The following is a 13828-nucleotide window of genomic DNA, read 5'->3' as shown; positions in this document are numbered from 1 at the left end:
TGTTCGACTGCTCTGGAAATATGGCTCTCCTGAAGTAACATACAGTGTGTTGCCCGAGACTCGGCAGACACAGAGGGCCTCCGAGGGACGTATGGGAATCAATGCTGCTCAGCAGGCCCACAGGGGTTTGGAGTGCGTCAGTGATCTTGGAACAGAAATGATGCTCACCCGACGGGCCTAGGAGTCCTGAAAAGGGTACGTCCTTTGACATAAGGCGGAACCTCCACTAAGCGCTCATGAAAAGAGCTGCATGCCTCCCTTTCTGCAGGGCTACTCAGGGCCTTACCTCGAGGCGAGGACTCAGGCTGAGATTCCCTTTAGCTCTAGAGCATGGCAAGGTGAGCCCCACCCCGGCCAATGAAGCTCCGTGTGTAGCCAGAGAAAACTCATTTTCTTCCCAAACCCATGCCTACAGTGGCCAGAGGGCTGTCAACAGCAGAGAATTTCAGGGAGCTTCACGGCCGCAAGCATGGAGCTTTCCAAATGGAAAGCAAGGCTAGTACCATCATGCCCCCATTACCATTGGCACAGGCAGCATACATCTCTGTGGTTTCTAACAAATCAAAAGAGACACAGAGTACACACTGGTTGCTTCCCTGAATCAACTTCTCGAGGCAGGCTGTTCTGCATCTAGTGAACGGCCTCACCAAGGAACGCCCTAGCTAGGCCTCTGGGCCCGTGCCTCTTCAAAAGCCTGCAGTGCTACAGGAAAAACTGTGCTTTAGTTGCAATAACGCAAGCAGTGTTTCTCCTGATGGCAGGGTGACTTCAGGAAGGAGGTCTTAGATGGAAGGAGAAGCCTAGTGTTTTTCTCTGTGCAGCTCAGACTAAGGAATGAGTGCGATTTCCACGGCATGTTGGAACTTGCTAGAACGGTGCTCGTGAACCTGTGCAAGTGCTGTGAATCAAGATATCAGAAGAAAGAGTGCAGTGTGTTTCCCATGACTCAGCAGACACAGAGGACCTCCGAGGGACCAATGGGCCTCGTTGTTGCTCAGCAGGCCTACAGGGGTGTGGAGGTACTCAGGGATCTTGGAACAAAAATGATGCTCACCCGAGAGGCCTAGGAGTCCTGAAAAGGGTACTTCCTTTAAAGTAAAGCAGAACAGCGACTAAGAGCTCAGGGAAAGAGCTGCATGCCTCCCTTTCTGCAGGGCTACTCAGGGCCTTACCTCGAGGCAAGGACTCACGTTGAGATTCCCTTTAGCTCTAGAGCATAGCAAGGTGAGCCCCACCCCGGCCAATGAAGCTCCGTGTGTAGCCAGAGAAAACTCATTTTCTTCCCACACCCATGCCTACAGTGGCCAGAGGGCTGTCAACAGCAGAGAATTTCAGGGAGCTTCACGGCAGCAAGCATGGAGCTTTCCAAATGGAAAGCAAGGCTAGTACCATCATGCCCCCATTACCATTGGCACAGGCAGCATACATCTCTGTGGTTTCTAACAAATCAAAAGAGACACAGAGTACACACTGGTTGCTTCCCTGAATCAACTTCTCGAGGCAGGCTGTTCTGCATCTAGTGAACGGCCTCACCAAGGAACGCCCTAGCTAGGCCTCTGGGCCCGTGCCTCTTCAAAAGCCTGCAGTGCTACAGGAAAAACTGTGCTTTAGTTGCAATAAGAACGCAAGCAGTGTTTCTCCTGATGGCAGGGTGACTTCAAGAAGGAGGTCTTAGATGGAAGGAGAAGCCTAGTGTTTTTCTCTGTGCAGCTCAGACTAAGGAATGAGTGCGATTTCCACGGCATGTTGGAACTTGCTAGAACGGTGCTCGTGAACCTGTGCGAGTGTTGTGAATCAAGATATCAGAAGAAAGAGTGCAGTGTGTTTCCCATGACTCAGCAGACACAGAGGACCTCCGAGGGACCAATAGGCCTCGTTGTTGCTCTGCAGGCCTACAGGGGTGTGGAGGTACTCAGGGATCTTGGAACAAAAATGATGCTCACCCGAGAGGCCTAGGAGTCCTGAAAAGGGTACTTCCTTTAAAGTAAAGCAGAACAGCGACTAAGAGCTCAGGGAAAGAGCTGCATGCCTCCCTTTCTGCAGGGCTACTCAGGGCCTTACCTCGAGGCAAGGACTCACGTTGAGATTCCCTTTAGCTCTAGAGCATGCAAGGTGAGCCCCACCCCGGCCAATGAAGCTCCGTGTGTAGCCAGAGAAAACATTTTCTTCCCACACCCATGCCTACAGTGGCCAGAGGGCTGTCAACAACAGAGAATTTCAGGGAGCTTCACGGCAGCAAGCATGGAACTTTCCAAATGGAAAGCAAGGCTAGTACCATCATGCCCCCATTACCATTGGCACAGGCAGCATACATCTCTGTGGTTTCTAACAAATCAAAAGAGACACAGAGTACACACTGGTTGCTTCCCTGAATCAACTTCTCGAGGCAGGCTGTTCTGCATCTAGTGAACGGCCTCACCAAGGAACGCCCTAGCTAGGCCTCTGGGCCCGTGCCTCTTCAAAAGCCTGCAGTGCTACAGGAAAAACTGTGCTTTAGTTGCAGTAAGAACGCAAGCAGTGTTTCTCCTGATGGCACGGTGACTTCAGGAAGGAGGTCTTAGATGGAAGGAGAAGCCTAGTGTTTTTCTCTGTGCAGCTCAGACTAAGGAATGAGTGCGATTTCCACGGCATGTTGGAGCTTGCTAGAACGGTGCTCGTGAACCTGTGCGAGTGCTGTGAATCAAGATATCACAAGAAAGAGTGCAGTGTGTTGCCTATGACTCAGCAGACACAGAGGACCTCCGAGGGACCAATGGGCCTCGTTGTTGCTCAGCAGGCCTACAGGGGTGTGGAGGTACTCAGGGATCTTGGAACAAAAATGATGCTCACCCGAGAGGCCTAGGAGACCTGAAAAGGGTACTTCCTTTAAAGTAAAGCAGAACAGCGTCTAAGAGCTCATGAAAAGAGCTGCATGCCTCCCTTTCTGCAGGGCTACTCAGGGCCTTACCTCGAGGCAAGGACTCACGTTGAGATTCCCTTTAGCTCTAGAGCATGGCAAGGTGAGCCCCACCCCGGCCAAAAAAGCTCCGTGTGTAGCCAGAGAAAACTCATTTTCTTCCCACACCCATGCTAGAGTGGCCAGGGGCCTGTCAACAGCAGAGAATTTCAGGGAGCTTCACGGCAGCAAGCATGGAGCTTTCCAAATGGAAATCAAGGCTAGTACCATCATGCCCCCATTTCCATGGGCACAGGCAGCATACATCTCTGTGGTTTTTTAACAAGTCAAATGAGACACAGAGTACACACTGGTTGCTTCCCTGAATCAACTTCTCGAGGCAGCGTGTTCTGCATCTAGTGAACGGCCTCACCAAGGAAAGCCTTAGCTAGGCCTCTGGGCCCTTGCCTCTTCCAAACCTGCAGTGCTACAGGAAAAACTGTGCTTCAGTTGCAATAGGAACACAAGCCGTCTTTCTCCTGAGGCAGGGTGACTTCAGGTAGGAGGTCCTGGATGGAAGGAGAAGCCTAGTGTTTTTCTCTGTGCAGCTCAGACTAGGGAATGAGTGCGACTTCCACGGCATGTTGGAACTTGCTAGAACGGTGCCCATAAAACTGTGCAGGTGCTGGCTAAATCAAGATGTCCCAATTAGAGTGCACTGTGTGGCCCTACACTCGGCAGACACACTGTGAGTCGGAAAGCTACGGGCCTGGATATTGCTTAGAAGGGCCAGGGGAGCCTGAGGGTACTCGGTGTTCTTGCAGGGAACAGGGTTTCCAGGCGAGGCACCTAGGTGTCCTGAAAAGCGTACTGGCGTTAAAATGCTGCAGAGCTGCGACTACGGCCTCATGGAAACTGCTACACGCCTCCGCTTCTGCATAGCATTGCAGGGCCTTACCTCGAGGCAAGTTCTCACGTTGCTTGCACTGTGAGCGACACAGCATGTTAGGATGCTGTATTTCTCCTTGAATAGAGTGACTTCAGGAAAGAGGTCCTCGATACATTCCAAGAAGAGTGTTTTCTCAGGGCAGCTCAGACGAGGGCAATGTCGCAAACTTCCAGGGCATGTTGGACTGCCTAGAAATGTGGTTCTGATGCTGTTCGACTGCTCTGGAAATATGGCTCTCCTGAAGTAACATACAGTGTGTTGCCCGAGACTCGGCAGACACAGAGGGCCTCCGAGGGACGTATGGGAATCAATGCTGCTCAGCAGGCCCACAGGGGTTTGGAGTGCGTCAGTGATCTTGGAACAGAAATGATGCTCACCCGACGGGCCTAGGAGTCCTGAAAAGGGTACGTCCTTTGACATAAGGCGGAACCTCCACTAAGCGCTCATGAAAAGAGCTGCATGCCTCCCTTTCTGCAGGGCTACTCAGGGCCTTACCTCGAGGCGAGGACTCAGGCTGAGATTCCCTTTAGCTCTAGAGCATGGCAAGGTGAGCCCCACCCCGGCCAATGAAGCTCCGTGTGTAGCCAGAGAAAACTCATTTTCTTCCCAAACCCATGCCTACAGTGGCCAGAGGGCTGTCAACAGCAGAGAATTTCAGGGAGCTTCACGGCCGCAAGCATGGAGCTTTCCAAATGGAAAGCAAGGCTAGTACCATCATGCCCCCATTACCATTGGCACAGGCAGCATACATCTCTGTGGTTTCTAACAAATCAAAAGAGACACAGAGTACACACTGGTTGCTTCCCTGAATCAACTTCTCGAGGCAGGCTGTTCTGCATCTAGTGAACGGCCTCACCAAGGAACGCCCTAGCTAGGCCTCTGGGCCCGTGCCTCTTCAAAAGCCTGCAGTGCTACAGGAAAAACTGTGCTTTAGTTGCAATAAGAACGCAAGCAGTGTTTCTCCTGATGGCAGGGTGACTTCAGGAAGGAGGTCTTAGATGGAAGGAGAAGCCTAGTGTTTTTCTCTGTGCAGCTCAGACTAAGGAATGAGTGCGATTTCCACGGCATGTTGGAACTTGCTAGAACGGTGCTCGTGAACCTGTGCGAGTGCTGTGAATCAAGATATCACAAGAAAGAGTGCAGTGTGTTTCCCATGACTCAGCAGACACAGAGGACCTCCGAGGGACCAATGGGCCTCGTTGTTGCTCAGCAGGCCTACAGGGGTGTGGAGGTACTCAGGGATCTTGGAACAAAAATGATGCTCACCCGAGAGGCCTAGGAGACCTGAAAAGGGTACTTCCTTTAAAGTAAAGCAGAACAGCGACTAAGAGCTCAGGGAAAGAGCTGCATGCCTCCCTTTCTGCAGGGCTACTCAGGGCCTTACCTCGAGGCAAGGACTCACGTTGAGATTCCCTTTAGCTCTAGAGCATGGCAAGGTGAGCCCCACCCCGGCCAATGAAGCTCCGTGTGTAGCCAGAGAAAACTCATTTTCTTCCCACACCCATGCCTACAGTGGCCAGAGGGCTGTCAACAGCAGAGAATTTCAGGGAGCTTCACGGCAGCAAGCATGGAGCTTTCCAAATGGAAAGCAAGGCTAGTACCATCATGCCCCCATTACCATTGGCACAGGCAGCATACATCTCTGTGGTTTCTAACAAATCAAAAGAGACACAGAGTACACACTGGTTGCTTCCCTGAATCAACTTCTCGAGGCAGGCTGTTCTGCATCTAGTGAACGGCCTCACCAAGGAACGCCCTAGCTAGGCCTCTGGGCCCGTGCCTCTTCAAAAGCCTGCAGTGCTACAGGAAAAACTGTGCTTTAGTTGCAATAAGAACGCAAGCAGTGTTTCTCCTGATGGCAGGGTGACTTCAAGAAGGAGGTCTTAGATGGAAGGAGAAGCCTAGTGTTTTTCTCTGTGCAGCTCAGACTAAGGAATGAGTGCGATTTCCACGGCATGTTGGAACTTGCTAGAACGGTGCTCGTGAACCTGTGCGAGTGTTGTGAATCAAGATATCAGAAGAAAGAGTGCAGTGTGTTTCCCATGACTCAGCAGACACAGAGGACCTCCGAGGGACCAATAGGCCTCGTTGTTGCTCTGCAGGCCTACAGGGGTGTGGAGGTACTCAGGGATCTTGGAACAAAAATGATGCTCACCCGAGAGGCCTAGGAGTCCTGAAAAGGGTACTTCCTTTAAAGTAAAGCAGAACAGCGACTAAGAGCTCAGGGAAAGAGCTGCATGCCTCCCTTTCTGCAGGGCTACTCAGGGCCTTACCTCGAGGCAAGGACTCACGTTGAGATTCCCTTTAGCTCTAGAGCATGCAAGGTGAGCCCCACCCCGGCCAATGAAGCTCCGTGTGTAGCCAGAGAAAACATTTTCTTCCCACACCCATGCCTACAGTGGCCAGAGGGCTGTCAACAACAGAGAATTTCAGGGAGCTTCACGGCAGCAAGCATGGAACTTTCCAAATGGAAAGCAAGGCTAGTACCATCATGCCCCCATTACCATTGGCACAGGCAGCATACATCTCTGTGGTTTCTAACAAATCAAAAGAGACACAGAGTACACACTGGTTGCTTCCCTGAATCAACTTCTCGAGGCAGGCTGTTCTGCATCTAGTGAACGGCCTCACCAAGGAACGCCCTAGCTAGGCCTCTGGGCCCGTGCCTCTTCAAAAGCCTGCAGTGCTACAGGAAAAACTGTGCTTTAGTTGCAGTAAGAACGCAAGCAGTGTTTCTCCTGATGGCAGGGTGACTTCAGGAAGGAGGTCTTACATGGAAGGAGAAGCCTAGTGTTTTTCTCTGTGCAGCTCAGACTAAGGAATGAGTGCGATTTCCACGGCATGTTGGAGCTTGCTAGAACGGTGCTCGTGAACCTGTGCGAGTGCTGTGAATCAAGATATCACAAGAAAGAGTGCAGTGTGTTGCCTATGACTCAGCAGACACAGAGGACCTCCGAGGGACCAATGGGCCTCGTTGTTGCTCAGCAGGCCTACAGGGGTGTGGAGGTACTCAGGGATCTTGGAACAAAAATGATGCTCACCCGAGAGGCCTAGGAGACCTGAAAAGGGTACTTCCTTTAAAGTAAAGCAGAACAGCGTCTAAGAGCTCATGAAAAGAGCTGCATGCCTCCCTTTCTGCAGGGCTACTCAGGGCCTTACCTCGAGGCAAGGACTCACGTTGAGATTCCCTTTAGCTCTAGAGCATGGCAAGGTGAGCCCCACCCCGGCCAAAAAAGCTCCGTGTGTAGCCAGAGAAAACTCATTTTCTTCCCACACCCATGCTAGAGTGGCCAGGGGCCTGTCAACAGCAGAGAATTTCAGGGAGCTTCACGGCAGCAAGCATGGAGCTTTCCAAATGGAAATCAAGGCTAGTACCATCATGCCCCCATTTCCATGGGCACAGGCAGCATACATCTCTGTGGTTTTTTAACAAGTCAAATGAGACACAGAGTACACACTGGTTGCTTCCCTGAATCAACTTCTCGAGGCAGCGTGTTCTGCATCTAGTGAACGGCCTCACCAAGGAAAGCCTTAGCTAGGCCTCTGGGCCCTTGCCTCTTCCAAACCTGCAGTGCTACAGGAAAAACTGTGCTTCAGTTGCAATAGGAACACAAGCCGTCTTTCTCCTGAGGCAGGGTGACTTCAGGTAGGAGGTCCTGGATGGAAGGAGAAGCCTAGTGTTTTTCTCTGTGCAGCTCAGACTAGGGAATGAGTGCGACTTCCACGGCATGTTGGAACTTGCTAGAACGGTGCCCATAAAACTGTGCAGGTGCTGGCTAAATCAAGATGTCCCAATTAGAGTGCACTGTGTGGCCCTACACTCGGCAGACACACTGTGAGTCGGAAAGCTACGGGCCTGGATATTGCTTAGAAGGGCCAGGGGAGCCTGAGGGTACTCGGTGTTCTTGCAGGGAACAGGGTTTCCAGGCGAGGCACCTAGGTGTCCTGAAAAGCGTACTGGCGTTAAAATGCTGCAGAGCTGCGACTACGGCCTCATGGAAACTGCTACACGCCTCCGCTTCTGCATAGCATTGCAGGGCCTTACCTCGAGGCAAGTTCTCACGTTGCTTGCACTGTGAGCGACACAGCATGTTAGGATGCTGTATTTCTCCTTGAATAGAGTGACTTCAGGAAAGAGGTCCTCGATACATTCCAAGAAGAGTGTTTTCTCAGGGCAGCTCAGACGAGGGCAATGTCGCAAACTTCCAGGGCATGTTGGACTGCCTAGAAATGTGGTTCTGATGCTGTTCGACTGCTCTGGAAATATGGCTCTCCTGAAGTAACATACAGTGTGTTGCCCGAGACTCGGCAGACACAGAGGGCCTCCGAGGGACGTATGGGAATCAATGCTGCTCAGCAGGCCCACAGGGGTTTGGAGTGCGTCAGTGATCTTGGAACAGAAATGATGCTCACCCGACGGGCCTAGGAGTCCTGAAAAGGGTACGTCCTTTGACATAAGGCGGAACCTCCACTAAGCGCTCATGAAAAGAGCTGCATGCCTCCCTTTCTGCAGGGCTACTCAGGGCCTTACCTCGAGGCGAGGACTCAGGCTGAGATTCCCTTTAGCTCTAGAGCATGGCAAGGTGAGCCCCACCCCGGCCAATGAAGCTCCGTGTGTAGCCAGAGAAAACTCATTTTCTTCCCAAACCCATGCCTACAGTGGCCAGAGGGCTGTCAACAGCAGAGAATTTCAGGGAGCTTCACGGCCGCAAGCATGGAGCTTTCCAAATGGAAAGCAAGGCTAGTACCATCATGCCCCCATTACCATTGGCACAGGCAGCATACATCTCTGTGGTTTCTAACAAATCAAAAGAGACACAGAGTACACACTGGTTGCTTCCCTGAATCAACTTCTCGAGGCAGGCTGTTCTGCATCTAGTGAACGGCCTCACCAAGGAACGCCCTAGCTAGGCCTCTGGGCCCGTGCCTCTTCAAAAGCCTGCAGTGCTACAGGAAAAACTGTGCTTTAGTTGCAATAACGCAAGCAGTGTTTCTCCTGATGGCAGGGTGACTTCAGGAAGGAGGTCTTAGATGGAAGGAGAAGCCTAGTGTTTTTCTCTGTGCAGCTCAGACTAAGGAATGAGTGCGATTTCCACGGCATGTTGGAACTTGCTAGAACGGTGCTCGTGAACCTGTGCGAGTGCTGTGAATCAAGATATCAGAAGAAAGAGTGCAGTGTGTTTCCCATGACTCAGCAGACACAGAGGACCTCCGAGGGACCAATGGGCCTCGTTGTTGCTCAGCAGGCCTACAGGGGTGTGGAGGTACTCAGGGATCTTGGAACAAAAATGATGCTCACCCGAGAGGCCTAGGAGTCCTGAAAAGGGTACTTCCTTTAAAGTAAAGCAGAACAGCGACTAAGAGCTCAGGGAAAGAGCTGCATGCCTCCCTTTCTGCAGGGCTACTCAGGGCCTTACCTCGAGGCAAGGACTCACGTTGAGATTCCCTTTAGCTCTAGAGCATAGCAAGGTGAGCCCCACCCCGGCCAATGAAGCTCCGTGTGTAGCCAGAGAAAACTCATTTTCTTCCCACACCCATGCCTACAGTGGCCAGAGGGCTGTCAACAGCAGAGAATTTCAGGGAGCTTCACGGCAGCAAGCATGGAGCTTTCCAAATGGAAAGCAAGGCTAGTACCATCATGCCCCCATTACCATTGGCACAGGCAGCATACATCTCTGTGGTTTCTAACAAATCAAAAGAGACACAGAGTACACACTGGTTGCTTCCCTGAATCAACTTCTCGAGGCAGGCTGTTCTGCATCTAGTGAACGGCCTCACCAAGGAACGCCCTAGCTAGGCCTCTGGGCCCGTGCCTCTTCAAAAGCCTGCAGTGCTACAGGAAAAACTGTGCTTTAGTTGCAATAAGAACGCAAGCAGTGTTTCTCCTGATGGCAGGGTGACTTCAAGAAGGAGGTCTTAGATGGAAGGAGAAGCCTAGTGTTTTTCTCTGTGCAGCTCAGACTAAGGAATGAGTGCGATTTCCACGGCATGTTGGAACTTGCTAGAACGGTGCTCGTGAACCTGTGCGAGTGTTGTGAATCAAGATATCAGAAGAAAGAGTGCAGTGTGTTTCCCATGACTCAGCAGACACAGAGGACCTCCGAGGGACCAATAGGCCTCGTTGTTGCTCTGCAGGCCTACAGGGGTGTGGAGGTACTCAGGGATCTTGGAACAAAAATGATGCTCACCCGAGAGGCCTAGGAGTCCTGAAAAGGGTACTTCCTTTAAAGTAAAGCAGAACAGCGACTAAGAGCTCAGGGAAAGAGCTGCATGCCTCCCTTTCTGCAGGGCTACTCAGGGCCTTACCTCGAGGCAAGGACTCACGTTGAGATTCCCTTTAGCTCTAGAGCATGCAAGGTGAGCCCCACCCCGGCCAATGAAGCTCCGTGTGTAGCCAGAGAAAACATTTTCTTCCCACACCCATGCCTACAGTGGCCAGAGGGCTGTCAACAACAGAGAATTTCAGGGAGCTTCACGGCAGCAAGCATGGAACTTTCCAAATGGAAAGCAAGGCTAGTACCATCATGCCCCCATTACCATTGGCACAGGCAGCATACATCTCTGTGGTTTCTAACAAATCAAAAGAGACACAGAGTACACACTGGTTGCTTCCCTGAATCAACTTCTCGAGGCAGGCTGTTCTGCATCTAGTGAACGGCCTCACCAAGGAACGCCCTAGCTAGGCCTCTGGGCCCGTGCCTCTTCAAAAGCCTGCAGTGCTACAGGAAAAACTGTGCTTTAGTTGCAGTAAGAACGCAAGCAGTGTTTCTCCTGATGGCACGGTGACTTCAGGAAGGAGGTCTTAGATGGAAGGAGAAGCCTAGTGTTTTTCTCTGTGCAGCTCAGACTAAGGAATGAGTGCGATTTCCACGGCATGTTGGAGCTTGCTAGAACGGTGCTCGTGAACCTGTGCGAGTGCTGTGAATCAAGATATCACAAGAAAGAGTGCAGTGTGTTGCCTATGACTCAGCAGACACAGAGGACCTCCGAGGGACCAATGGGCCTCGTTGTTGCTCAGCAGGCCTACAGGGGTGTGGAGGTACTCAGGGATCTTGGAACAAAAATGATGCTCACCCGAGAGGCCTAGGAGACCTGAAAAGGGTACTTCCTTTAAAGTAAAGCAGAACAGCGTCTAAGAGCTCATGAAAAGAGCTGCATGCCTCCCTTTCTGCAGGGCTACTCAGGGCCTTACCTCGAGGCAAGGACTCACGTTGAGATTCCCTTTAGCTCTAGAGCATGGCAAGGTGAGCCCCACCCCGGCCAAAAAAGCTCCGTGTGTAGCCAGAGAAAACTCATTTTCTTCCCACACCCATGCTAGAGTGGCCAGGGGCCTGTCAACAGCAGAGAATTTCAGGGAGCTTCACGGCAGCAAGCATGGAGCTTTCCAAATGGAAATCAAGGCTAGTACCATCATGCCCCCATTTCCATGGGCACAGGCAGCATACATCTCTGTGGTTTTTTAACAAGTCAAATGAGACACAGAGTACACACTGGTTGCTTCCCTGAATCAACTTCTCGAGGCAGCGTGTTCTGCATCTAGTGAACGGCCTCACCAAGGAAAGCCTTAGCTAGGCCTCTGGGCCCTTGCCTCTTCCAAACCTGCAGTGCTACAGGAAAAACTGTGCTTCAGTTGCAATAGGAACACAAGCCGTCTTTCTCCTGAGGCAGGGTGACTTCAGGTAGGAGGTCCTGGATGGAAGGAGAAGCCTAGTGTTTTTCTCTGTGCAGCTCAGACTAGGGAATGAGTGCGACTTCCACGGCATGTTGGAACTTGCTAGAACGGTGCCCATAAAACTGTGCAGGTGCTGGCTAAATCAAGATGTCCCAATTAGAGTGCACTGTGTGGCCCTACACTCGGCAGACACACTGTGAGTCGGAAAGCTACGGGCCTGGATATTGCTTAGAAGGGCCAGGGGAGCCTGAGGGTACTCGGTGTTCTTGCAGGGAACAGGGTTTCCAGGCGAGGCACCTAGGTGTCCTGAAAAGCGTACTGGCGTTAAAATGCTGCAGAGCTGCGACTACGGCCTCATGGAAACTGCTACACGCCTCCGCTTCTGCATAGCATTGCAGGGCCTTACCTCGAGGCAAGTTCTCACGTTGCTTGCACTGTGAGCGACACAGCATGTTAGGATGCTGTATTTCTCCTTGAATAGAGTGACTTCAGGAAAGAGGTCCTCGATACATTCCAAGAAGAGTGTTTTCTCAGGGCAGCTCAGACGAGGGCAATGTCGCAAACTTCCAGGGCATGTTGGACTGCCTAGAAATGTGGTTCTGATGCTGTTCGACTGCTCTGGAAATATGGCTCTCCTGAAGTAACATACAGTGTGTTGCCCGAGACTCGGCAGACACAGAGGGCCTCCGAGGGACGTATGGGAATCAATGCTGCTCAGCAGGCCCACAGGGGTTTGGAGTGCGTCAGTGATCTTGGAACAGAAATGATGCTCACCCGACGGGCCTAGGAGTCCTGAAAAGGGTACGTCCTTTGACATAAGGCGGAACCTCCACTAAGCGCTCATGAAAAGAGCTGCATGCCTCCCTTTCTGCAGGGCTACTCAGGGCCTTACCTCGAGGCGAGGACTCAGGCTGAGATTCCCTTTAGCTCTAGAGCATGGCAAGGTGAGCCCCACCCCGGCCAATGAAGCTCCGTGTGTAGCCAGAGAAAACTCATTTTCTTCCCAAACCCATGCCTACAGTGGCCAGAGGGCTGTCAACAGCAGAGAATTTCAGGGAGCTTCACGGCCGCAAGCATGGAGCTTTCCAAATGGAAAGCAAGGCTAGTACCATCATGCCCCCATTACCATTGGCACAGGCAGCATACATCTCTGTGGTTTCTAACAAATCAAAAGAGACACAGAGTACACACTGGTTGCTTCCCTGAATCAACTTCTCGAGGCAGGCTGTTCTGCATCTAGTGAACGGCCTCACCAAGGAACGCCCTAGCTAGGCCTCTGGGCCCGTGCCTCTTCAAAAGCCTGCAGTGCTACAGGAAAAACTGTGCTTTAGTTGCAATAAGAACGCAAGCAGTGTTTCTCCTGATGGCAGGGTGACTTCAGGAAGGAGGTCTTAGATGGAAGGAGAAGCCTAGTGTTTTTCTCTGTGCAGCTCAGACTAAGGAATGAGTGCGATTTCCACGGCATGTTGGAACTTGCTAGAACGGTGCTCGTGAACCTGTGCGAGTGCTGTGAATCAAGATATCACAAGAAAGAGTGCAGTGTGTTTCCCATGACTCAGCAGACACAGAGGACCTCCGAGGGACCAATGGGCCTCGTTGTTGCTCAGCAGGCCTACAGGGGTGTGGAGGTACTCAGGGATCTTGGAACAAAAATGATGCTCACCCGAGAGGCCTAGGAGACCTGAAAAGGGTACTTCCTTTAAAGTAAAGCAGAACAGCGACTAAGAGCTCAGGGAAAGAGCTGCATGCCTCCCTTTCTGCAGGGCTACTCAGGGCCTTACCTCGAGGCAAGGACTCACGTTGAGATTCCCTTTAGCTCTAGAGCATGGCAAGGTGAGCCCCACCCCGGCCAATGAAGCTCCGTGTGTAGCCAGAGAAAACTCATTTTCTTCCCACACCCATGCCTACAGTGGCCAGAGGGCTGTCAACAGCAGAGAATTTCAGGGAGCTTCACGGCAGCAAGCATGGAGCTTTCCAAATGGAAAGCAAGGCTAGTACCATCATGCCCCCATTACCATTGGCACAGGCAGCATACATCTCTGTGGTTTCTAACAAATCAAAAGAGACACAGAGTACACACTGGTTGCTTCCCTGAATCAACTTCTCGAGGCAGGCTGTTCTGCATCTAGTGAACGGCCTCACCAAGGAACGCCCTAGCTAGGCCTCTGGGCCCGTGCCTCTTCAAAAGCCTGCAGTGCTACAGGAAAAACTGTGCTTTAGTTGCAATAAGAACGCAAGCAGTGTTTCTCCTGATGGCAGGGTGACTTCAAGAAGGAGGTCTTAGATGGAAGGAGAAGCCTAGTGTTTTTCTCTGTGCAGCTCAGACTAAGGA

Source organism: Balaenoptera ricei, chromosome 16 (genome assembly GCF_028023285.1).
Source record: "Balaenoptera ricei isolate mBalRic1 chromosome 16, mBalRic1.hap2, whole genome shotgun sequence".
Lineage (NCBI taxonomy): Eukaryota > Metazoa > Chordata > Mammalia > Artiodactyla > Balaenopteridae > Balaenoptera > Balaenoptera ricei.
This window is presented reverse-complemented; position numbering follows the sequence as displayed.